Consider the following 27,365-nt stretch of genomic DNA (forward strand, 5'->3'; position numbering starts at 1 on the left):
CCAGGAGAGCTCCTTTCCGCCCCAGGACCTCCAGGAGAGCTAAGTTCCGCTCTACTACCTCCAGGAGAGCTCAGCTCCACTCCAGGTCTCCACATAAAGCTCCTCTTTGTCACAGAGCGTCTCCGAGAGCTCCTCTCCGCTCCACAGAGTCTCAGAGAGCTTCTCTCCGCTCCAGCATGTCCCTGAGAGCTTCTCTCCGCTCCAGCATGTCCCCGAGAGCTCCTCTCTGCTCCAGCATGCCTCCGAGAGCTCCTCTCTGCTCCAGCATGCCTCCGAGAGCTCCTCTCTGCTCCAGCATGTCCCCGAGAGCTCCTCTCCGCTCCAGCATGTCTCCCAGAGCTCCTCTCGGCTCCAGCATGTCTCCCAGAGCTCCTCTCGGCTCCAGCATGTCTCCAAGAGCTCCTCTTAGTTCCAAGGTCTCCAGGCGAGCTCAGTTCTAATCCAAGGACTCCAGGCGAGCTCAGTTTTGCTCCACAGAACACTCAGCTCAGCCCCAAGGCTGCAAAAGGGACGTCGTGCCACCGCCTGGCCACGAAGGAAATGTTGTGCCACCGCCTGGCCGCAAAAGGGGCGTCGAACAGCCGCCTGGTCGCAAGAAGGTCGTTATATCGCCTCCGACCGCATATGAAGGTGGCATGGTAACCCACGGTTCCTCGGACAGCCCCAGGTTGCTTCCAGAGCCATCCGGCAGTGGAGTCGCGGTCCCAGACTCTTCTGAGGGTGACACCACAGCCCCAAGCTCTTCCGATGGCGACGTCTCGCCTCAGGGCTCCTCTCAGCCCCACAGAGTCTCCGAGAGCTCCTCTCCGCTCCACAGAGTTTCCAAGAGCTCCTCTCCGCTTCTACGTAAGTGACGTCTCGCCTCCGGGCTCCTCCGATGGCGACATCTCACCTCTGGACTCCTCCGATGGCGGCGTGACGCCGCCATCGAGGAGCTCGAGGCGTGACGTCGCCATCGAGGAGCTCGGAGGCGTGACGCCGCCATCGGGGAGCCCAGAGCTCAGAGCTCCCCGACGGCAACGCCACGCCTCGAGCTTCTCCGTGGCGACTTCACGCCCGAGCTTCTACGTAAGTGACGTCTCGCCTCCGGGCTCCTCTGATGGCGACGTCTCGCCTCAGGGCTCCTCTCAGCCCCACAGAGTCTCCGAGAGCTCCTCTCTGCTCCAGCATGTCCCTGAGAGCTTCTCTCCGCTCCAGCATGTCCCCGAGAGCTCCTCTCAGCTCCAGCATGTCTCCCAGAGCTCCTCTCAGCTCCAGCATGCCTCCGAGAGCTCCTCTCTGCTCCAGCATGTCTCCGAGAGCTCCTCTCCGCTCCAGCATGTCTCCGAGAGCTCCTCTCCGCTCCAGCATGTCTCCCAGAGCTCCTCTCGGCTCCAGCATGTCTCCAAGAGCTCCTCTTAGTTCCAAGGTCTCCAGGCGAGCTCAGTTCTAATCCAAGGACTCCAGGCGAGCTCAGTTTGCTCCACAGAACACTCAGCTCAGCCCCAAGGCTGCAAAGGGACGCCGTGCCACCGCCTGGCCACGAAGGAAATGTTGTGCCACCGCCTGGCCGCAAAAGGGGCGTCGAACAGCCGCCTGGTCGCAAGAAGGTCGTTATATCGCCTCCGACCGCATATGAAGGTGGCATGGTAACCCACGGTTCCTCGGACAGCCCCAGGTTGCTTCCAGAGCCATCCGGCAGTGGAGTCGCGGTCCCAGACTCTTCTGAGGTGACACCACAGCCCCAAGCTCTTCCGATGGCGACGCCTCGCCTCAGGGCTCCTCTCAGCCCCACAGAGTCTCCGAGAGCTCCTCTCCGCTCCACAGAGTTTCCAAGAGCTCCTCTCCGCTTCTACGTAAGTGACGTCTCGCCTCCGGGCTCCTCCGATGGCGACATCTCACCTCTGGACTCCTCCGATGGCGGCGTGACGCCGCCATCGAGGAGCTCGAGGCGTGACGTCGCCATCGAGGAGCTCGGAGGCGTGACGCCGCCATCGGGGAGCCCAGAGCTCAGAGCTCCCCGACGGCAACGCCACGCCTCGAGCTTCTCCGTGGCGACTTCACGCCCGAGCTTCTACGTAAGTGACGTCTCGCCTCCGGGCTCCTCTGATGGCGACGTCTCGCCTCAGGGCTCCTCTCAGCCCCACAGAGTCTCCGAGAGCTCCTCTCTGCTCCAGCATGTCCCTGAGAGCTTCTCTCCGCTCCAGCATGTCCCCGAGAGCTCCTCTCAGCTCCAGCATGTCTCCCAGAGCTCCTCTCAGCTCCAGCATGCCTCCGAGAGCTCCTCTCTGCTCCAGCATGTCCCCGAGAGCTCCTCTCCGCTCCAGCATGTCTCCGAGAGCTCCTCTCGGCTCCAGCATGTCTCCCAGAGCTCCTCTCGGCTCCAGCATGTCTCCAAGAGCTCCTCTTAGTTCCAAGGTCTCCAGGCGAGCTCAGTTCTAATCCAAGGACTCCAGGCGAGCTCAGTTTGCTCCACAGAACACTCAGCTCAGCCCCAAGGCTGCAAAGGGACGCCGTGCCACCGCCTGGCCACGAAGGAAATGTTGTGCCACCGCCTGGCCGCAAAGGCGTCGAACAGCCGCCTGGTCGCAAGAAGGTCGTTATATCGCCTCCGACCGCATATGAAGGTGGCATGGTAACCCACGGTTCCTCGGACAGCCCCAGGTTGCTTCCAGAGCCATCCGGCAGTGGAGTCGCGGTCCCAGACTCTTCTGAGGTGACACCACAGCCCCAAGCTCTTCCGATGGCGACGTCTCGCCTCAGGGCTCCTCTCAGCCCCACAGAGTCTCCGAGAGCTCCTCTCCGCTCCACAGAGTTTCCAAGAGCTCCTCTCCGCTTACGTAAGTGACGTCTCGCCTCCGGGCTCCTCCGATGGCGACATCTCACCTCTGGACTCCTCCGATGGCGGCGTGACGCCGCCATCGAGGAGCTCGAGGCGTGACGTCGCCATCGAGGAGCTCGGAGGCGTGACGCCGCCATCGGGGAGCCCAGAGCTCAGAGCTCCCCGACGGCAACGCCACGCCCGAGCTTCTCCGTCGGCGGTCTCACTCCCGAGCTCCTGAAGGCGAAGTCTCACTCCCGAGCTCCCTGAAGGCGACGTCTCCTCCCGAGCTCCCTGAAGGCGACGTCTCCTCCCGAGCTCCCTGAAGGCGACGTCTCGCTCCCGTGCTCCTTTGAAGGCGAAGTCTCACTCCCGAGCTCCCCTGAAGGCGACGTCTCCCTCCCGAGCTCCCCTGAAGGCGACGTCTCGCTCCCGTGCTCCCCTGAGGGCGACGTCTTGCTCCCGAGCTCCTCTGTCGGCGACGTCTCATCTAAAGTCTCCTCCTGTGGCGGCGTCTAGCCTCTGAACTCCTCTGGAGGTGACATCCCGCTCCTAAGCTCCTCCGACGAAGACGTCTCAGCCTTAAGTCTCCCAAAAGGCAAAGCCACAGCTCCTGGACCGTCTGAAAGTGAAGACACGCCTCAGCGTCCCTCTCCAGGAGACGTCTCGCCTCTGGGCTCCTTTCTGTTTCTCTTATCGCTATTTATGATAGTTTAACACTTATAGTGAATAGTATAAAGCTGAGTGTAAAGCTATTGTATCTTGTAGATCGTCTCGTCTTTTGATCATTTTTTATTTCTGTCTTGTCAAATATACTGATTTTAATCTTTTACTACAGCGAGACGCAATAAACACTATTAAATAAATAAAGATTTTGAATTTTAATCATGTCTTATGTCTCTTCATCACAGAGAGCACTCAATGATGGTATTTTTTTCTTGAAATCCACTTTAGTAAAGCATGCCCAGTGTCGAGAGCGGAAAGCGGCGCTGGAAACATCCCGGGCGGACGCTCACTCGTCCCAGGTAAATTCCCGGGTTGAACCTAACGCTCCCAGCACCTCATAGAAATGCATAGAAAACTCGCTCTGGTCACCGTGTACAGACCCCCAGGGCCCTACGCTGATTTTCTTCAAGAGTTTGCTTGTTTTCTTTCAAACCTCATGATCAATTTTGATAAAGTGCTGCTTGTACGAGATTTTAATATTCATGTAGATGATGTAAACGATGCTCTAGGATTATCATTTGTTGACTTATTAAACTTTTTTGGGGGGGTTCAACAAAACATCACCAGACCAACTCATCATTTTAACCACACACTAGACTTAATAATATCCCACGGAGCAGATGTCACTGATATAGATATTTTACCTCAGAGTGATGACATCACAGACCATTACCTCATACTGTACACACTACCGGTAAAGCAGATTAGCCGTGTTTCACCACATTATCGACTTGGTAGGACTATTGTTCAGACCACTAAGGACAGATTCATAAATAACCTGCCTGATTTATCTTAATTTCTCACTAAACCCATAACTGCTAATAATCTTGATAAAATGACTTACAACATAAACCTTATCCTCACTAGCACATTAGACACTGTTGACCCCATCCGGTTAAAAAAGGTTAGAGAACAAACACCTGCATCTTGGTATAATAGTCATACGCATGTCCTCAAGAGAACAGCCAGTAATCTGGAGAGAAAATGGAGGAAAACTAAATCGGAGGTATTTCGAATTGCGTATAAAGACAGTATGCTCAGCTACAGACAGGCGCTAAAAGCTGCTAGAGCTGAACACCTGATCAAACACATAGAAAACAACAAAAACAATCCCAGGTTCCTTTTCAGTACAGTAGCTAAATTAACTACAAATCAGGTATCTGAAAAATGTGTTCCATCACAGTTTAGTAGTGAGGACTTTATGAATTTCTTCACTGAAAAAATTGATAGTATTAGAAAAACAATTGTGGCGGTCAACCTCTGACAGCATCTCCTGACACAATCTCACCTACAACTCCACAACTACACTGTTTTACATGTACAGCACAGGAAGAGCTGTATAATGTTATTACCAAAGCTAAATCAACATGTCAGTTAGATCCCAATCCAACTAATCTATTGAAGGAAGTGTTACATACAGCTGGTGAGCCTCTTCTCAATATTATTAACTCCTCACTATCTTTAGGTCACGTCCTTAAATCTCTCATGTTAGCAGTTATTAAGCTCCTCATTAAGAAACCTAATTTTGATCCAAACATGCTATCGAATTACAGACCTATTTCAAATCTCCCATTTATGTCTAAGATTTTAGAAAAGATTTTGCTCATTGGCTCAAAAACCAGTATACAGAAGCTCCAGCATCTCAACCTGCATTTAGACAGATGTTCTGTATCTACTAGTTCAACGGTAAAAGACCTGGGAGTTATTTTAGACAGCAACTTGTCCTTCAAAAATATATCAACCAAGTTACAAAAACAGCCTTCTTTTACTGTAGAAATATTTCTAAGCTAAGAAACAAGCTCGTCCATGCGTTCAAGACCTCCAGAATAGACTACTGTAATGCATTACTAGGTGGATGTCCTGCATCATTAATAAACAAGCTTCAGTTAGTTCAGAATGCGGCAGCAAGAGTTCTCACAAGGTCAAGAAAATATGATCATATAACCCCAATCTTATCATCCCTGCACTGGCTACCTGTTAAGTTTCGAATCGACTACAAACTACTGCTTCTGACTTATAAAACACACTGAATGGTTTGGCTCCCATGTATCTAACCAGTCCACCTCATAAAGATTATGGACCTTTGAAGAAGTAGACACCGAACTCGCAAACATCCTGTACCATCTGGAGATGTACCAGTGCCAATTGGATCCCACCTCATGTGTGGAGTTTTGACATTGGACCTCCTGGAGTGTTTAAAGGCTCTGGCATGGAGAAGTTGGTGCTGGATCTGTGATGATCACAAATGTTGAGCTATTTTATAAATTGCTCAGTAGCTCCTAGTTTTATAACCATAAAGACTGTATAAGACTGTAGAAAGAACATTACTTATAATCTTATACTCCAGTGCTCATGTTAGTTCTCACTCTCCATTGTTCTGTATTGTTGAAAGATTTATTATTATCATTATTATTACTCTTGATGTCACCCAAATGAGGATGGGTTCCCCTTTTGAGTCTGGTTCCTCTCAAGGTTTCTTCCTCATAACATCTAAGGGAGTTTTTCCTTGCCACAGTTGCCACGGCTGCTCATCAGGGATAAATACACACCGTTCACCTTGACTGTTGATTTCTGTAAAGCTGCTTTGAGACAATGTCTGTTGTGAAAAGCGCTATAGAAATAAACTTCACTTGACTAAAATTTCAAGGTATTTGGCCATGACAAAGTTTTTTCAGAACTCCTGAACGATTTGAAAGTACAAGAGGAGAATGGCATAACGATGGCAGACAAAACTGTTGTGATGGGAGCTCTCTATTGCATTGCTGGAGACAACCTGGGCTCTCATTGTCTTGGTCATGACATTTTTGAGGGTGTCCTCTCATACGATCTTGCTCTTTACCTCAAATATTTCATCTGCACAAATAAATGGTTCACTTACACAGTTCTGAACAGGCGCATCAAGCAATTTAAATACAAAGGAACAAATACTTTATCCAAGCCTTGTGAGGTCAGTCCAAAAACATTGAAACTTAGTGGACAAGCTGTTCAAAATTGGAACTTCTTGAGACTTTTACCTCTCATAATTGGAGACAAAGTGCAGAACCCTCAAGATGATGTCTGGCAGTTAACATTGCAGCTCAAGGACATCATGACTTAAGTTGTGCTCAACAAATTTCCCCAGGTTACTTATCTGGATGCTCTCATCCAAGAATATTTGGAAATCAGAAAGGCATTGTTTCCTAATACCAACTTAAAACCTAAACACCATTACTTACGACATTATCCAGGGCTAATCCTAAAATTTGGCCCTCTCATCAGGCTTTGGACGATGCGCTCAAATTTCAAAAACCTGTGCTTGACTCTTTCAGAGAGAAATCAAATGTTCCAGGTCTTCCTTTCTGCTGGGTCAGTCAGTCCTCCAGCATTGCAAATAAAAGATGGCTCACCATTTTACTTGGAGCTTTACAGTGAGCAAGTTAAAGACGCAGTCCTACATTTTGGTTTTACTGAAAGGAATACAAAGATTCCAGTTGATGTTCAGTACAATGGCCTTGCTTACAGGAAGGGCCAGTTTTTTGTCATGAAGTATGATGAGTCAGTGGAGTTTGGTGAACTTCTGCTGATTTTTGTTCATGAGAGTTTATGATGCTGAATTTATTTCTTCCTACCACATGTACTCAGTAAAAAAGACAGAGTGCAGACTCATCAGTGAACTGATTGACTTGTGGCCATTGTCATCTTATGTGAAAAATGGTTACCAGGTTTCCACTGAAGCACAGCATCTTGTCAGACTGAATGCCTTAATTTCATTGGACCAGAGACCAAACTCTTTGTTTGTGTGTCTTAACAGATATGGCTGAATCACAGCTGCTAAAGAACATAGGGAATGCGATAGCAGGAGTGCTTCCGGACCTTCCTGATGAACTTGTTAAGTCCGTTGAAGATACTTTAAAAACACTTGGTGCGGCAACCACAGATGATTTAAAGGAAGCAGAAATTTGCGTGACGCAATATCCTGGTGGCAACATTCACAAAATGCGTTAGAGCGCCAGATAGATTCTCTAATAAACCTCAAACGAACAGGTACGTGTCCATCCATTTTCATCAGTCTTAGAAGCATTATTTACCCACTGTTTTATTATGTCGGTTGAGACTAATGTGTTTATGACAGAATGCACAATTTTAATCTTAAAAGAGATGACCAACATCAACTTAACATCAACTTAAACATCAATTTACTTCATCAACTGAAGTAAATGGCAAACTAACAGGTAACGTTAACATTAAGTATACTGTTAACTTGTCCATCCATTTGCATCAGTGATATGAGAAACAGTATTAGCCAACTGCCAAGACTGAAGTTAACTTTTGTCCCTCATTTTTCCCTGGTGAAACTCCTGACAGTAGCAAGTCAGAGTCTTTCTGAAGTTAAGAAGAAGAACAATGAGCAAACTGTAAGAAGATTAATGGACATTTCTTTTGCATTGAAAAGACAAGAGGTTATCAAAGAATCTCCAGTTATTGCTAACTTTAAGAGCAGATGGCCAGCTTTGTTCCAAGAAAATGAGGTAATTCAGCTTAATGTCTTTAAGTGGGATTTTAAATAAAATTAAATATATTAAAATGTCAATAACTCAAAATCATTACACTATATAAGATAGCTAGAGTAAAAGTCTTAGGTCTGTCTGTGGTCCATCAACATTGTTGAAAGGATAGACAGGCAATACACTCAAGTTACTTTACACTAGACAATGCACTATCCATTTGTAAATAAAATGCAGTAGTGTATGTTGTATTAATGATAATACATTATTTAACCATATGATTTACACGTATTACTCAGCAGTTTAGTGGAACAGCAACTGGAATTTTTTGGATACTTAAGTTGTGACGTTTTTCTCTGTTTTAGGTTTGTGCTGAATTCGCTCGCATAATAACTGTAGCCTTAATTTCAAAATTATACTCAAAGCTGGATTAACACACTCCAAATCTTTTGAGGATCTTTGCCAAGAGAGGTGGAGCTCAGGGACAAAAGATAAGGAAACTTCTCCTGACACTTACACAGGTATGATAGCCATGAAAATTTTTTAATAGACAATTGTTTTCAGTTGTTTTTCACTTATGACTTGTGTTAACTTGATAATGTAGTAGTTTATAGGTACGTGTTGCTAATTTTCTTTCTTTTTCCTAGTGTGTCTGCATTAATGTTAGGAGGGAGTGTGTCCACAAAGCCCTGTTTGTCTACCTAAATGAGGATCCTGACAATCTAATCAAGGAGTACATGGTATAATTGCCTCAATATTGTGACAGAGACTTTGTGTATAACAATGTATTTATGTTATAATGTACTTTGTTCTGTTTATAGGATGCAGATTTTTTCCAATGCTCAAGCTGCACTCAAAGAAAAGGTGATTAGCGTTTTTGTCATCAGATGTGAAGGATGTGAAGTTAATGATAACCCTGCAGATGTTGGACTAATTGTGAAATGCATGTAGCAGTCTCATAGAAAAATATTAAAAGCAAACACTATGCTAGTTATCAATGGGTTACCCTGCATTTGTTGTACATGCAGGAATGTGAACCTGTTTGTTTCATTTAGGAGTTGTTTCATGTTATGTTCATGCTACACTGCTTTGGATGTATTGAGTTTTTGTTCTTAGTTAAAAAAAAATATTTTAAACATTGTTTTCCTTAAAAGCACATGCAGTCATGTGCATGTGGTCATGGGCAAATAGCAAGCAGCAAGTTCACTATTTGCTGTGTAAAATGTTTCTGTACACATTTGTGTTATGTAAGTTTGGTCAGAAAACTGTGAGCTTACAAATGTATTAGTTTAAGTGTTTTGTAAAAACAAAAATTGTGAAAGTATGGCACCTGCTGTAAACTGTTCCCTAGTATGGTAAAAAGGATTTATTACATATTTGCTGCCTCTGTAGTCATATTTTAAAGGTCATTGAAGCAAGGAAATGAAAAACAGGGCTGATAACATCTAGTAGTAGTAACTTGACTAAATTGGATCCATCAAAAGTGATGTTTACATATAGGCTTAACATCAAGGATTACATTTTAAGATATCATGATTAATTGATGTTCAACAAAACCATTAATTCAAGTTAAATCGAAATATTTAAATCATGTTTAATCAACGTCATCTGTTTATGTTAAATGAACGTTAATGTGTTGAGTTTGTTTAACATCATCCAGTCTTGTTAAGATAATGTGGTGTAATCGCATGGAACCACTGTCCACGATTGAATCATGTTCAACCAAAGTGCTATTTTTTTGAGTGTATGTGTGCTGCTCGGAATCGGCAGGTATGCGCATGTTTAGTGATCACTTGTTCAGCAGCATGTTTCAGTTTAATGTGTGTACTGTTGGAGAAACTAGAGAAGAACCCCATTCTCAGGGATATTGATTTATTTTGAGTCGGATAGACGGTCATACACATTCAAAAGTGAGTAACTTGAGTAATTTTGTTGATCAGTGCTGATTTGAGACGCGAACTGTTTTGAACGATTCAGTCCGATTTGGTGAACTGGTTCGACCGGTTCACTAAAAAGAACCAGTTCAAATGAACGATTCGTTCACGAACCGGACATTACTAGTCGGAATGCGTCTCTGTTTCTCTCATTTCCGAGGTTTGTGCGAGTAAAGAGATGTAAACATGGGGCTCTTTAGAAGGTTAAGAGAGTTTTTTTAAACCAGAAGAGAGAAGAAATCTGAGCAGATTGCTGAAATAAGCTGGAACACATGGAGAAAGTAGTAAAAGACTTGGATGCATTTTCTGATCTGATGATAGAGAAAATAACAGAAGAGAAAAAAGAGAAAGCCATTCTGCTTCAGATGGTGCAAAAGCTGGAGGCTACTTTGGCTTCTGAGAGAAAGCAGTGGGAACAGGACATAACTGAGAGAAACCCCACACACCTCCAAAACATCACTGAGCTCCAGTCTTCCCTGAAACTCTACAAGGAACAGGAGAAAACAGTAGAACATGAGAAAGAGAGAGCTGGGTGAGAGAACAAAAGCGACTGCTGGGACGTGTTGTCAGCTTGAGGCCACTTTGAAAAGAGAGAGAGAAAAAAAGGCCAAACTAGACATGAAGGAAATGAACATGTTACAGATTCAGATCTTCAGGGAGCTTCAGGATTCTCTGGATTATTGCGAGGAAGAGAAAAATGATTTGATGACAGACCGAGAGCGAGTGGAGACACGTCTTGGTTTGTTTGAGGTCGCGTTGGAATTTGAGAGAAAGAAAATAGAGAAAGAACAAAAGAAGACCAAACTAGACATAGAGGAAATGACCACCTCACACATCCAAACCACCAGGAAGCTCCAGGATTCCCTCAACCACTGTGTGGAAGAGAAAAAGAGGGCAGAGCACGAGAGAAATAACTTGATGAGAGAACAAGAACGACTGGAGAAACTTGTTGCTCAGCTGGAGGAAACTTTGCAATCTAAGAGAAAAAATGGGAGAAAAATCTAAACGCTAAACGAAACATTACTCGCTTTATACTGAACTTAAAAACAGGAAATGGCAGCACTGGCGAGAAACTGCAACGCTCTGGGCAGGTTTAGATTCAGCATGTGAGCACACACCATACATACACTGTGTGCACAATTATTAGGCAAGTGATTATTTTGACCATATCATCATTTTATCCATAATTTCCAAATCCAAGCTGTATAAACTATAATTCCTATTGGATTTAATGCATATCAGGTGATGTGTATTTGTGTAATGAGGGAGGGTGTGGCCTAAGGAGATCAACACCCTATATCAAGGTGTGCATAATTATTAGGCAGATTCTTCTCCTCAGGAAAAATGGGCCAAAAAAGATATTTAACTGACTCTGAAAAGTCAAAAATTTTAAAAAGTCTTTCACGGGGATGCAGCACTCTTGAAATATCTTAGATATTGGGCGTGATCACAGAACCATCAAACGTTTTGTAGCAAATAGTCAACAGGGTCGCAAGAAACGTGTAGAGGAGAAAAGACGCAAATTAACCGCCAAAGATTTGAGAAGAATGAAACATGAAGCTACCAGGAACCCATTATCCTCCAGTGCTGCCATAGTCTACAACTGCAACCTACCTGGAGTGTCAAGAAGTACGAGGTGTTCAGTTCTCAGACACATGGCCAAGGTAAGAAAGGATGAAACCCAACCACCTCTGAACAAGACACATAAGTTGAAACGTCAAGAATGGGTCTTGATTTTTTAAAAGGTTTTGTGGACTGATGGGATGAGAGTGACTCTTGACGGACCGGATAGATGGGCCCGTGGTGGGATCAGTAACGAGTTAGTGAGCTTCGACTCAGATGACAGCAAGGTGGAGGTGGGGTACTGGTACGGGCAGGTATTATTAAAAATGAGCTACTTGGACCTTTTCGGGTTGAAAATGGACTCAAAATCAACTCTCGAACCTACTGCCAATTTTTAGAAGACACTTTCTTCAAGCAGTGGTACAGGAAAAAGTCTGCATCTTTCAAGAAGACTTTGATTTTTATGCAAGACAACGCTTCATGACATGCATCAAAGTACTCCACTGCGTGGCTGGCCAGTAAAGGCCTTAAAGATGAAAAACTAATGACATGGCCCCCCTCTTCACCTGACTTAAAACCTATTGAGAACTTTTGGGCCCTTCTTAAGCAGGAAATGTACAGTGAAGGTAAACAGTACACCTTTCTAAACAGTGTCTGGGAGGCCGTGGCTGCGGCTGCACAAAAAGTTGATTCTGACCAGATCAAGAAACTGACTGACTCTGTGAATGAAAGGCTTGTGACTGTAATGGAAAAGATATTGGTCAATGAGGTTTTCTTTTTGAAATTTCAGAAATGTTTATTTGTAAATTTTGAGTTTGTTTATTATTCTTACTTTAACAGGTGAAAATAAACAAGTGAGATGGGAAAATCTTTGTTTTTCATTTAGTTGCATAATAATTCTGTACACTAATAGTTGTCTAACATGTTGATATTCTCCTAAGAAAGCCAACACTTTTACTACTTAAATGTTCAGGTTTGAGGGTTTGTTAACATTTTGGATTGACCAAGAGAACTGTAGTTGTACAATAACAAAATTAATCCTCAAAAATACAACTTGCCTAATAATTGTGCACACAGTGTATCACTTGTGCACAATTATGTTTATGTCATGACGCCTGCTATGCTTTTACACATAGAGCAACAATATTCCTTTTTCTGTTTCTGTATATTGCATGACTTGGTGGCGCTGTGATTTCAGTCAAAGTGTAACTGCTTCTCTGTTTGGCATCACCAGCACTGACCACTACTTTTATTTTCATTATTCTGTTGCTGGTGTGTGTTCTTTCTAATTCCACCTGGTTGCATCTGTTATTTTCTGTTCTTTTTACTACTATTTTCAGAACAATTAGTGAAACTCCAGCTTTCTACCCAATGGCATCTCTTTCATCTCTTTCAAAAAGAGGGCAGAGCTCGAGAGAAATAATTTGAGTTGTAATTGTTTAAGTATGTCAATAATTTAAATTGTGGAAAAGTATTTAGTTCACAAATGAGGTATAATGTGTAAATGTTCATTTGGAAATTGTGTTATAAAACTGTGTAATAGTGACACCTTCAGGAGAATTATGTTTATTATTGGTTAAATTTGTCACATGGTCTAGCCAGCCATTTTAGTTTTCCGATCCACAAAGAAATGCACGCATGCTGAGAGCTATCCGATAGTAAAAAATGTTAAAGTGTTAAAAGGAATGCCTGTATAAATATCTTTTGATGTCTCCTGTATTTTTAATTGGAAAGTGCACACGGTATGTGGTTTAATCGTTAAATTTAATCTGTTCATTTGTAATAATATACTTGTGTCTTGATATTGATATAGGAAACAACAGGTTAAACAGTGGTAAAAACAGAAACACTGTATGTATCTGAATGTTATTTTATTTGTTTCAGTTTTTCACGGTGTTATGACATTATGTGAAGAGATTAAACGTTACGACATCAGTTTAAGAGTCATTATTTCAATCAGAAGAAAACCTACAGGAGCCGTTACAATGAAAATGTGTATTTGCACTCCTGGCCAGAATTAATCGAAAAAAAGGAAAGATCGTTGTCAGCCCTCGATGTAAAGAACATCCAATTGACCTCGGTGGAAAACTGCAGCCAGTGGTGGAAGAGAAGACGTCGCCTTTCAAGGGAGCAACATGACTTCGTTACTTTTGGATTGGCTTTATTTCGTGAGACTGTATTTCGTTTAGGGTGGAAGCAATGATAAGAGCAACGTAAGAAGATATTGCTGCAGTAAAGATGGATAGTCACAAGGGGGCAAAGTTGTAAAGCTTGGACAATTCCGTTGCTACCCTTGGATTCACAGGTCAGACCGTATCTTTCAGCTTGAAATTTCATTTCTAGGTTTATGTTACTGTGTATGCAAATGATTGAAACAAATATTTGCATATGATAATTTGTTTTGACTTGATAAGTTTTTAACTTGCCATTTTCATGTGGTACTCACAGCTTGCTACCAGTGATTAAAGTTGAATAATCGCGTGATTTAAAGTTACCAACATGGATCAAAATAGATTAGACATTATCTTAGACCAAGTAATGCAAGCTCTTGAAGATGAAAAGGCACAATTAGAGGGGAAATTAGAAGCTGAAATCGATGCCTCAGAAAGGCAAAAAATCATCTTAAGTTGAGCAAGAAGTTAGGCGATCAGAAAGAGAAAAACGTCCAACAGAAAAAATGCTGGAGTTTGAGACGTGAGGAGATTGTAAAAAGAGAATGGAAGTTCATGTTCACTTACGCAAACTTCAAAGCTGAAGCTCAGTTTATCCAATCTAAACTGAAGGAAGAGTGTTCTAAAACTGAGTTAGATGATTTGATCGTGTCTGCTGAAAAACGGGAAGCAGAGTTAAAACAAATATATGAGAGTATTCGTTCACTGAATGTTCCATCTCAAGATGTAAGAAGAAGAATGGACAGTTGCACTTCAGAAGTGACATAACTGCATTACTGAAGGGACGCTGCACAGAAAATGGCATTAAGGAGTTTGATGGGAAAGCCGTAAAAGAATCACTGTGCCAATTATTGCAAGGAGATGATGCTAGGTCAATTTATGGATCAACTGTGTCACGAGCTGAAAGAGATAGTCAGCAGAGTAGTTATACTGTATGTCCGGAAAAAGGGCAGAAGCAGCGGCACGCCTAGCTGCCAAACGTGCTGAACTAATGAGAGAAAGGGACATTTTAGCTCAAAGAAAAGAGGTGCTAGCCCAACAAGAGAGGCTAAAGATGCTGGAGGATCAAAAGGATCTTGAATTTATAGAAGCTGAATACAATGTGTATGCAGAAGAGGAATCAAAATTGAATGCTGAAATAGGAGATACTAAAATGAGAAGCAGTTTGCCTCCACGTCAGCATCCACTGCAACACAACAACTCTTCATGCTGCAGGGTTTCTGAAAATTATTTATCTCAACCTTCAGCTCGGAAAAGAATCTAGGGACGCAAGTAGATGAGGTCTTGTTAGTAAAGGCACTTAAGGAATCCCAGGTGATGACTAAACTTCCAGCTCCAGAACCATTCACATTTACTGGTGATCCACTCAAGTTTACTAAATGGCGCACGTGCTTTAAAGCTTTGATTGAAACCAATTGCACAACTCCAGCACATAGATTGTTCTATCTGAAAAGGTACATAAGTGGAGCCGCACTTAGTGTACTAGAGGGAACCTTTTATAGGAGTGATGAGGAGGCATACACACAAGCTTGGGATGCCCTGTACAAGCGCTATGGACACCCTTTTGTAATCCAAAGAGCATGTAGGGCAAAGCTGAGTAACTGGCAAAAAATTTGACCTAGAGAGTCACTGAAGTTATGAGAGTTTGGTGATTTTCTCATCTCCTGCAAAAATGCAATGCCTCATGTACAAGGTCTAGGAGTTTTAGATGATTGTGACGAAAATCAGAAATTGCTGCAGAAGCTTCCTGATTGGATAACAATTCATTGGAATAGGTATGTTACAAAATTATTAAAAAAAGGGAAGCCATATCCAAGTTTCACTGAGTTTTCAGACTTTGTAGCAGAGGAGGCACGTATCGCATGTAATCCTGTTTCCTCTCTACATGCTTTGAAACATGCGGAGGAAAAATCTGGGAAAGAGCAGAAATGTCTCAAAGCCTGCGCTTTGGCACAAAATAAAAAAAGGTAAACCCATTGCAAAGAGTCTGAGTTCATGGGAAAAGGAGAATGGCTCTCAACCCAGCCCTTCGGGCACTAAGGATAAGAAACAAATAGAATGTGTTTATTGTCAGCAAAATCACTTTATATACAAATGTGAAAAGTTTGCAGCAATGCCTCTTGAAGAGAAAAAAAGGTTCATCATCAACAACAAGATGTGTTTTGGTTGTCTAAGAGTTAGTCATATCTCTAAAAACTGTAGAAAGAGAGCTACTTGTAACATCTGCAGACAGAGTCACCCCTCTACACTTAACGAAGAACGATCTCGGGGAGGAAAGCCAGAAGCTTTACCTGATGAAAGAGCTTTCACTAGTTTGTGCAGTGTGGGAATGGACAACTGTACTCACACCTCAATGATTGTGCCAGTATGGCTCTCTTGCGTGACAAAGGATAGCCCAGAAACTCTAGTCTATGCATTACTGGATACACAGAGCAGTAATACATTTATTGACCAGGACGCCTGTGACAAAATTGAAGCAAACAGTGAACCTGTGAAATTAAAGCTGTCTACAATGACTAACAGAGCTTCAATTGAGAATTGTCACAGAGCAACCGGACTAAGAATAAGGGGTTACAGTTCGCAAGATTACATTAAGTTACTATCTGCATATACTCGAGAGTACATTCCGTTGGATCAAGATAGCATTCCTACTCGCAAGAAGGCTCAGAGTTGGTCCCACTTATCCAGTGTTGCTGATTAAGATACCAGATCTATTAGATTGTCCTGTAGGGCTTCTAATTGGCTAAGGGCTTTGAAGCCAATTCAAGTAAAATCAGGAAAGAATCATGAACCATACGCAGTCAGACTTAGGCTGGAGTGTGGTAGGATCCATAACACCCAACACTTGCTCTAGGAATGTATCAGGATTCTGTTATCGCATTTCTTTAAAGGAAGTCCCAGTTCACACCCGCATTAGTAATCAGAACATTGGAAGCAGACTTTCGAGATACAGACTGTAAGGACAAGGCAATATCTCAAGAGGACATTCAGTTTCTTCAGCAACTAAATGAAAAAACACAACACAACAAAGAAGGTCATGTGGAAATTTCTCTACCTTTTAGAGAAAGGCCTCAGTTACCGAACAATAAGCAACTAGCCATAGCTTGTTTTAAGTACTTGAAACAGAAGTTTGAGGAAAAATTCCAAGTACAGAGAGGACAACATAAGGTTTATGGACTATGTTTTTAGAGATGGTGATCCCGAAGTAGCAGAAATCACATCAAAAGAAGGGAATACATGGTACATTCCACACCATGGGGTGTACCATCCCAGGAAGCCGGAAAAAATAAGAGTGGTATTTGACTGCTCAACCAAATTTGAAAGCATGTCTCTAAATAACCATTGGACGAGACTTGATGAATGCTCTGATTGGAGTGTTGTGTAGATTTTGTGAGCATCAAATTGCAATTGTTTGCGATGTAGAGAAAATGTTCCACCGTTTTCGTGATCACCCGAGATTTCTATAGTGGGAAAATGGGAACACCGAAAGGCAACCAAAGGAATATCGCATGCAAGTGCATATTTTTGGAGCGGCATCCTCTCCAGGTTGCACCAACTATGGCATGAAATATCTTGCCCACAAATATGGAAAGGACTACTCATTAGCAGCAAACTTCATTCTGAAAAATTTCTATGTGGATGACGGACTTGTCAGCATTGATTCTATTGAGAAGGCCAAGAAGATGGTTAATGAAGCACAAGAGGTCTTAGCAAAAGGAAAACTGGGTTTTACACAAGTTTGTGTCCAATAGCAGAGAAGTCTTGAGTGCAATTCCGGAGAGTGAATGTGCTCATCTAGTGAAGGATGTAGATCTCAACTACAATGAACTTCCAATGCAGAGTGTTCTGGGAGAAAAGTGAAACGTAGAAACTGATGCATTTTTGTTCAAAGTTGACCTTAATGAAAGACCAGCCACTCGTCGAAGAATTCTGTCTGTGGTCGCGAGTGTATATGACCGATTAGGTTTTCTCCCTCCTTATATCTTGACTGGAAAAAGAGTGCTCCAAGAGATGTGCAAACGAGGAGTAGGATGGAATGATCCTCTTCCGTTTTATTTGAAACCAAAGTGGGATACATAACTACATGACTTGAAGAATCTCCAAAGGATTCAAATAGCAAGATGCTTCATTCCTGAAAATATAGGCAAAATCCAGAATTCCCAGGTAGTGCTAGGGTATATCAATAATGAGGCTCGTCGCTTTCCTATCTTCGTAGCCCAGGGTCCAGAAGATAAGAAACTCAGAATCCTGCAGACTGTGCATCTAGGGGTCTCTAGGTGGGAGATCTGATGGATTTAAGTTGGGTGATGGGTCCTAAATTTTTATGGGAATGAGTGATTAATACTGATGAAAAATTTCCAAAACTTCTTGTAGGTGACCCTGAAGTAAAGGTCCTAAGAATGGATGCCTGCATAAAAAACAGTTTTCTTGAAAGACTGTCAAGATTCTCAGATTGGAATACAGCACTTAATACCATCGCTAGAATCAAAAGATTGGTGAGCAGAGATAGGTCAAGGTTTATTAGTGTAGAAGAGAGAGAGAGACAGCAGCTAATGTGATCATTAAGGCAGCCCAAAGAGAAGCCTTTGAAGAAGAATTCAAATGGCTCAGTCAAACAGCGGCTAAGCTACCAAGGAATAACAAGTTATACCAACTTGATCATATCATCCAGGATGAATTGCTCAGGGTTGGAGGACGATTAAGAAAGTCTAATGCAGCATTTGAGTTTAAGCATCCAATAATTCTTCCTAAGGAATGTGTTGTCACACAACTAATACTTGACCATTGTCACAAGAAAACTCAACATCAAGGTCGAGGTCAAACACTGAATAAATTTAGAGTCGGTGGATACTAGATTTTGGGTGCAAGCAAGGTAGTGGCCAAGTACATCAACAATTGCGTTACTTGCAGAAAGCTGCACAGACCAACTGAAGAACAACGCATGGCTAATCTTCCAGCTGACAGAGTGGAACCTTCACCCCATTCTCATACGCAGGAATAGACTGTTTCGGTCCCATCTGTAAGAAACAAGGTCGCAAGTAATTCAAAAGGTATGGGTTGTTGTTTACGTGCTTAAGATTCTGAGCTGTACATATAGAAATGCTGAAAAACCTCACTACCGATGCATTTCTGAATGCTTTAAGATGTTTCATAGCAATAAGAGGAGCAGTGCGACAGATCAGATCGGACTAGGGAACAAATTTTGTCGGGGCAAAGAATAAGTTGGAGAAAGGTTTGAAGGATCTGGACCAAACGAGGATCTCTACCTATCTTGCAAGTAATCAAAGTGATTTCCTTATGAATGTTCCTGAAGCAAGCCACAGGGGAGGTGTGTGGGAATTCCAAATAAGGACAATTAGGAGTGTGCTGAATGCTGTTCTGGCACAAGCCAAAAGAAGACTAGATGGCACTTCATTAAGAACATTTTTCTATGAGACAATGTCAGTGGTAAATAGTCGACTACTAACCACCGACACAATAAATGACCCAAAGAGTGTTGAGCCTTTGATGCCCAATCATCTGCTCACAATGAAGAACTCAGTACCTCTTCCTCCTCCTGGCAAATTTGCCTGTGAAGATCTGTATGCTAGGAAAAGATGGAGGAGAGTACAGTATTTGTCAGAACAATTTTGGAGCAGATGGCGCGATTGTAGCGTGAGGGGCCCAAAAGACCCCAATATGTACTTGTTACTCGACTACGCCACCCTGGGATCTACCCATGGGAAATACTAATTTAAATTAAACAGGTTCAGTGTGTACCAAATAAAAAGGAACAGAGACAGATTGCTTATTTTAGTGTTGAATTTTATTAACCTCCTCAACACATCCAGAATCAGTTAAAATATAAACCTTTATTATTGGTACCTTATTTTATTTAAAACTGCAACATGAATCATATTAAAAGGATACCAACTGTTACAATTACCAATTAACACCAAACATTCCAGTGGATACAAAGGAAGACTGACAGGCCACGGGTGCAGGCCCACTTTAACCCCAAAAGGTTCACCCAAAATGGTGCCTGTAAAGAAAAACACAACACACACACGCACGCGCACACCCACACACACACACACGCAAAGTGCCACACACCGTTAATTCATAAAATTCACACAGCATGCAGTGTAAGCCGTAGCACAGATTCCACCATCAAAGGACCAACACCCACAATCCAACCAGTGCTCCCAGATGATCCACTGGAAAGGAACAGATACACAAAATCAGTTGGTTATCATACAGTAAAATATCTGCAAACAATCCCCCTATAGTCTTTTTAACAATCAGCTAAACACAGCATCCATACAACGTGATGGGTGCCTTAAATAAAGAAAACCAAACAAACATTAAATCACAAAACCCAAAAATAAAGGGTAAAGAAGGACAGCAGTGACCAAATGCAGTTCCTCTTATTAACTGCACAACACTTGCACATGAAGGATAAACGCAGCCTTATTAGAGAAGAAATCTGACGATGAAACAAACAGACAATCAAGCAGCAACCATTCCTCACAGCTGCTCAGACACTGCAGTCTCTCTGGTACTCTGTCTGGGCTGAAATCCACTAGTACTAGGAACAGAATCCCAACTTTCGTCCCTGTGATTTACATCTTCATCAACGACTGGGACACCCACTTCTTGACTCAAGGTACGTTCAACAAGATCCAAAATTGGGGCCTCTTCTACAGACTGAGGAGCAATCCACCAATCTCCCTCCAGCTCTTCATCACCTACTGATGAACCAGTATCTGTTGATGGACCCGGGGATGCAGGTGGCAAGTTGACAGGTGCAGCTCGAAGATGGACACAATGCACATGTTTGACATTACCACTTCCATGAAGGGGCAAGATGGAATAGACAGCCCCACCGTCCTTGGGGGCTTTAATTATTCTATAAACTGTAGGCCCCCAAACATCTTGGATTTTTGCTCTTCCTCGAATATCATTAGCTCGAAGATAGACCAGCTCACCTTCCCTGAAACCCACAGAAGTCACCTGCTGGTCGTGACGCTCCTTCCGAAGGACTGCAGCAGCTTTCAGCCGTTCCTTAGCTGTATCAAAAGCTATTTGCAGACGTTGGAGATGCTCTTGCACCCACTTACTCACAGATCCTGTTACTGGCTCCTTAACTCTACCCAAAAGAAAGTCAACAGGTAAATGAGGTTCTTGACCAAACATTAAAAAATAAGGGGACTCGCCTGTAGATTGATGAAGTGTGGTATTATATGAAAAAATCATCTGGGGGAGATAAAGGGGCCAATCATGCTTCTGATCTGGCTGAAGAGTTCTCAGAAGGCCATGCAACGTCCTATTAAATCGTTCGCACTGTCCATTTCCTTGAGGATGATAAGGAGAAGTGCGGGTCTTCTGGATTCCATAGAGTTCACACAACTGCTGAATTAGAGCACTTTCAAAATTTCGACCTTGGACGGAGTGGATACGAGCAGGCACCCCAAACTTATAGAACCACTCTTGAACAAGTACTCTTGCCACTGTAGGGGCCCGTTGATCTCTAGTAGAAACTGCCTGGGTAAACTTAGAGAAGACATCAGTCATAATTAAGACATGCTCTCTTCCATCCCTTGAGCGATCGAGAAGGGTGAAATCTATGGCCAAGATCTGATTTGGTCTAGAGGCCAACAGATGCCCCATTGGAGTACGAGTTATGGATGGAAGGGGTTTTGCCATAGCACATCGCTGACAGCGCTGGCACCACTGTTTTATGTGTTCATACATCCCTGGCCAATAGCACCTCTGCCACACCAACGCGTTGTCCTCTCGATGCCCTGGTGCCCGTGACCCTGATGCAACTGCTGCAATACTTCTTCCCTCAAGGCTTCAGGTAGGATCAACTGGTATTGTTCTTCACCACCATCGGGCCGGTGGAATCTACGATACAGGAGCCCCTCTCGATCAAACAAACGATCCCACTGCCGTACCAGTTCTTGAACAGACCTAGAAAGTCTTTTCCGTTCCAACCGATCAGGGCTTCTTTTCTGATGCCAAAAATTAAGAAAAGGGCCTATAACTGGATCCTGTTGCTGAAAAGTGATCAAGTGATTAATGTCATGACTTGGGAGCACAGAAATTGCCAGTTGTGTTACCAAAGTAGGTATTAAGTCAGGATGTAACTGCAAACTTTCTGGAAGGGGAGTCCCTGGAAGAAGAGGTTCTAACCCTGATGAGATGTCAACAGAATGGGGTTGCCTTGAAAGAGAGTCTGCATTAACATTTGTTCTTCCTGAGCGGTAACGAATTGTAAAATCAAAGTCAGATAACTGGGCTGCCCACCTCTGTTCAGTCGCTCCCAATTTTGATGTATTCAAATAACTGAGTGGATTGTTGTCAGTCCACACAACACACTTATGCCCCAAAAGATACTCACGAAACTTTTCTGTCATTGCCCACTTCAAGGCCAAAAACTCAAGCTTCATAGAGCTGTAATTGGACATATTTCTTTCAGAGGGGGATAAAGCTCTGCTGGCATAGGCAACTGGCCTTACTCGTCCATCCTGATCTTGAGACAGCACAGCTCCCAAGCCACTATGACTGGCATCAATCTCCAAAATAAAAGGCAGAGAAAAGTCTGCATAAGCCAACACTGGGGCAGTGGTCAGGGAGACTTTTAAGTTATTAAAACTCTCTTCACACTCCTTAGTCCATGCAGTTCCTATTGGGTGCCTTGCACCCGTCCTATGGTGTTTGCCAGTAAGCGTAGCAACCAGATGATGCAATGGTGCTGCTAATTTGGAGAAACCCTCCACAAAACGTCTATAATAACTGGCGAATCCAAGGAATGATCTCAGCTCGGACACTGTGGTGGGATGACCCCAAGTTGACACAGCCGCTACCTTTTCAGGGTCGGTGGAAACACCCTCTTCAGTGATCACATGGCCAAGATACTTCACTTCTGTTTGAAAGAAGCAGCATTTTTCCAGCTTAACTTTTAGTCCCTCCTTCTGTAGTCTAGACAGCACGGACTCCAACCGGACAAGGTGCTGATCTACGGTAGATGAAAACACAATAACATCATCCAGGTACAACAGTAAAGACTGAAAATGTTGTGCACCGAAAAGCCGTTCCATAAGTCTCTGGAATGTACTAGGTGCATTGCAGAGGCCAAAGGGCATACGATTGAATTCAAAAAGTCCAAATGGCATGCAGAATGCAGTCTTCCCCTTATCCTTCTCAGCCACGGGCACCTGGTTGTATCCACTGGCCAAATCTAAGGTAGAGAACCATTTAGCCCCAGAAAGTGCATCCAGGGATTCTTCAATGCATGGCAATGGAAAGGCATCTCGACGAGTCTTACTGTTTAGCTGTCTATAGTCCACACACATCCGCAGGCTGCCGTCTTTCTTTTTTAACAAGAACTATAGGGGATGCATAAGGACTGCAGCTCTCCCGAATCACCTGGGCCTCTAAAAGCTGGTTTATATGGGCCTTAACAGTATCATAATCAGATGGAGGTATACGTCTGTACCTCTGCTGAACAGGCACATCATCGACTAAGGCAATTTCATGCATTATAAGATTTGTACATCCCAAGTCACTCTCATGTGCTGAAAAGACAGAAGCATATTTATTCAACAAGTCTCTCACCTTCAGCTGATCTAACGCAGACAACGCCTGCAGATCTACAGATTTTATAATCTCATGTATGGGGTCTACCTGACCTACGTGGGAATTTACCATAGCTACCTCTAGATCATTGGATTCAGTGTATACTTCTGAAATCCCTGCCGGTAAACTGACAATTTGAGCTTGATGTAACATCCCTAATGGACATCGGGGACGAAGCTTTACAGCAGTCCTATTAACATTCACTACGGGACATAGGCTGTACCCTACAAACCTTGACTACAGCTGGATAAAGTACTAGACCTGACGGAAGAGAAGTACATCCAGAAGACGGCTCAAAAAGTGCAGTATTAGCTAATGAAAACACCTGCTGGGAGCATGTAACTGCAATAAACCTCACAGACTCAGCAGGGACAGACATAGCATATCTACCCCTAAGCCTAGCCAAACACCCAGTACGCTCAGGCTGAGCTTGATGGCATAACTGAAGGGCTTGTTGCAAAACATCAGGAGCCTGCGTGACCTGTGGGAGGGCAAATAAACCGGACCGTAGTGTCCAAATAACTCAGTGTAACATTCCCTTATAATATTCATGCCCAACACACCAGGCACGCAAGTTGTGGATGTAGAGGTTTGAGGGCCTCGCACCACCAGGATGCCACGCTTAGGAATAACCCTATCCAGTACTTGAACATCAAGCTCCACATACCCAATGTAAGGAATGTCAAGACCGTTAGCGGCCTTAAGCTGTAACCACTGACATGCATGAGGAACTTGTGAAAAATGCTGAAAAAAATAGGTATCAGAAATGGTAGAAACCATCGACCCAGTGTCTAAAAGACATTTTACTTGCACTCCCCCCATTGTCACAGTAATTGATATACACATACCAACTAATTGAGAAATAGTCTCATTACTTACAGGACTGGGCAACCTTGAGCCAGTAATATCCCTTCTGCTCTGTGGCTCTGCAAAACAGAGGGTGCTAGTTTTCCGTCGGCTGATTGGAAGCCACATTCTGTGGCGGGCGAGGCTGCACACGAGGCTGATGGTGCCGAGCCTGCAAAACACGCCATTATCACAACTACTAGCAAATGGCCCGGCTGCTGACAACGTCTACATATTATTGGGGCATTACGTGACAGTGAAGTGTGTGTACGAGGTTGCTGCAAAGACATAAACCGTTCAGAAAGTTCATTAAGCTGTTGCTGTTGTTTCAACATCATCTCTTTCAATTCTGCCAATTCAGATATCTGGATAGAGGGCTGCTGCTGTACACTATTATCCTTAAAAGTCTGTATGGCACAAATGGATGGAACAGAATGACTCCTAGCCCTATCAATAATAGGTCTACCTTCCCGTTCCCATCGAATTGCTTCAGCCCTTATATCAAGTAGTGTGCAACCTGGTTTAACTCGGACCGTCTGCTTCAAAGTCCTGCGAAGATTAGGATCATTAACATGTTCAACAAACTGATCTCTAAGTAAAACAGCAGAATTAGGCAGTCCATTAGGTGCACACTTAACCACTCTTTCCATTAAACTAAACAGGGCATGTGAATACTCTTGTAAGGACTCTCCTCTAGCTGCTTCCTAGAGAAAAGTCCTCCTGTAAGGCAACATAAGATTGAGAACAACCATATAGTTCTTGCAAAATGGACAAGATCTTTTCAGGATCTTCCCGCTCTTCCTTAGATCTATACCTTATTTCATTTTAGCTTCTCCCTCCAAATGATCATAAATAAAATAAGCTTGATCTATTGGGGCTAAATGTCGAGCCCGAATACTTGCACGTACCTCTTCAATCCATTCAACAATATTGAGCCCTACATTACCACGGAACAAGGGACATTTTCTCTCTCGTGGCACATATAAAAGACGTTCAGAGCCCGTTGTTGGGGTAAAATTATTATGTGAACCAGGGTTGTTAGAATCAGAGGCCCCTGATGAAGGTACTAATGTCACCTCAGTCCGTTCATGTACAAGTCTCTCATTTTCTGCCCTTAACTGGATCACCAAGTCTCGAAGCTCCTGCAGCTCGTTGTCCATCTTAATGAAGACCAGGAAATCGTGTCCACCAGAAGCCTCTTACAATGCTTGTTGAATAGTGAAGTTTGATACACCGCTGTCCTTCTAAACAAAAAAAAACACAACAACACCCAAAAAGAACTACAGGGGGACAAAAATAAAGAAAAATGTCTCTGTTTATACACGTCCTGCCGACTGCGCCAGATTGTAGCGTGGGGGGCCCAAAAGACCCCAATATGTACTTGTTACTCGACTACGCCACCCTGGGAACTACCCATGGGAAATACTAATTTAAATTAAACAGGTTCAGTGTGTACCAAATAAAAAGGAACAGAGACAGATTGCTTATTTTAGTGTTGAATTTTATTAACCTCCTCAACACATCCAGAATCAGTTAAAATATAAACCTTTATTATTGGTACCTTATTTTATTTAAAACTGCAACATGAATCATATTAAAAGGATACCAACTGTTACAATTACCAATTAACACCAAACATTCCAGTGGATACAAAGGAAGACTGACAGGCCACGGGTGCAGGCCCACTTTAACCCCAAAAGGTTCACCCAAAATGGTGCCTGTAAAGAAAAACACATCAACACACACACACACACACACACACACACACACACACACGCAAAGTGCCACACACCGTAGCACAGATTCCACCATCAAAGGACCAACACCCACAATCCAACCAGTGCTCCCAGATGATCCACTGGAAAGGAACAGATACACAAAATCAGTTGGTTATCATACAGTAAAATATCTGCAAACAATCCCCCTATAGTCTTTTTAACAATCAGCTAAACACAGCATCCATACAACGTGATGGGTGCCTTAAATAAAGAAAACCAAACAAACATTAAATCACAAAACCCAAAAATAAAGGGTAAAGAAGGACAGCAGTGACCAAATGCAGTTTCTCTTATTAACTGCACAACACATGCACATGAAGGATTAACGCAGCCTTATTAGAGAAGAAATCTGACGATGAAACAAACAGACAATCAAGCAGCAACCATTCCTCACAGCTGCTCAGACACTTTATAAGAGTACGGAATCCGAAGCGTTTGTTCATTCGCTCACGCTAATCGGGACACTTCCTCTTAAAGGGGCAATGCACTCACTGGGGCCTACCTTTAAAGGCTACGCTTTTTTATGCTTTTTAAAAAAAAGGTACATTTTAAGATAAAAGGCCCCATAAAGGACCTCACTACACAAAGAATACTTGGTCAACGTAAGCCTCAGACAACAGTGGCACACGCCTAGAAGAAATGTTCATGTTGGAGATGTAGTAATTGTCAAGGAGGACAATATTCCCAGGAATGAATGAAAGCTTGCTAGAGTCGTTGAGGCAAGTGAAGATGATGACAGTTTAGTCTGAAAGGTTAAACTCCAAATGGGTTAAAGTAATTTGGGAAAGAAAGGTGAACGCTTGACACAAACGTCGTTCCTCGAGCGTCCAGTTCAGAAATTGGTGATAATAGTTAAGAACAATTCCTAAACAAAGACGGAATAATGTGAAATAGATCACTCAACATTTAAAAGAATTATTGAAGCAAAACGTCAAGTTAAGCAAAATTAAAATAATTCTTGTCACAAAAGTATCAAAGGGTAATTGTAGTAACAGCTTATAGGAAAATTACCAGGTTTACATAATTTTGATCAGAACGATCAGAAGCATCTTTGTAATTTTGGTGGCAGTGTAGCTGTCTTAGAAAAGGTTGTAATTGTTTTTAAGTACCGTAATTTCCGGACTATTAAGTGCACCCATATATAAGCCGCACCCACTGAATTTGACAAAGATTTTTATTTTGAACATAAATAAGCAGCACCTGTCAATAAGCCTACATTGAAACTAATGAACTTTACACAGGCTTTATTGAAAGACAGTGCTTGTTACACGGCTTGTATCTAAACAGTAGCCTACCGAAAAAAAGTCATTGTTCACCGTCTTCCTCCTTCCTTTCACAACAATTTCTCTCAAGAGTTTTGCTTTTGGCATCGTCATGCGTTTAAAAATCACCATCGGTGATGCCGTGCAGCTCAGAACACAGGTGAAGTGTGTTTTTTCATG

General features: G+C 43.1%; 2 protein-coding genes and 1 long non-coding RNA gene across 3 annotated transcripts in view; 1 reads left to right on the forward strand and 2 right to left on the reverse strand.

The window, feature by feature from the left end:
• The window catches only part of LOC124390066 (polyadenylate-binding protein 1-like 2), a gene marked incomplete at its 3' end in the record, with an annotated part of 369,871 nt that overhangs the window by 164,109 nt on the left and 178,397 nt on the right, over positions 1-27,365 (reverse strand). The gene's annotated exons all lie outside the window — the stretch shown is intronic.
• Positions 1-27,365, reverse strand: part of LOC124389743 — a 379,509-nt gene that overhangs the window by 17,306 nt on the left and 334,838 nt on the right. The gene's annotated exons all lie outside the window — the stretch shown is intronic.
• Positions 8,388-8,931, forward strand: LOC124389755. Its single transcript, XR_006926637.1, has 3 exons — positions 8,388-8,531; positions 8,658-8,750; positions 8,832-8,931. It is a non-coding gene; the product is annotated as an uncharacterized LOC124389755 (long non-coding RNA).

The sequence above is a fragment of the Silurus meridionalis genome, chromosome 8 (genome assembly GCF_014805685.1).
Source record: "Silurus meridionalis isolate SWU-2019-XX chromosome 8, ASM1480568v1, whole genome shotgun sequence".
Taxonomy (NCBI): Eukaryota; Metazoa; Chordata; class Actinopteri; order Siluriformes; family Siluridae; genus Silurus; species Silurus meridionalis.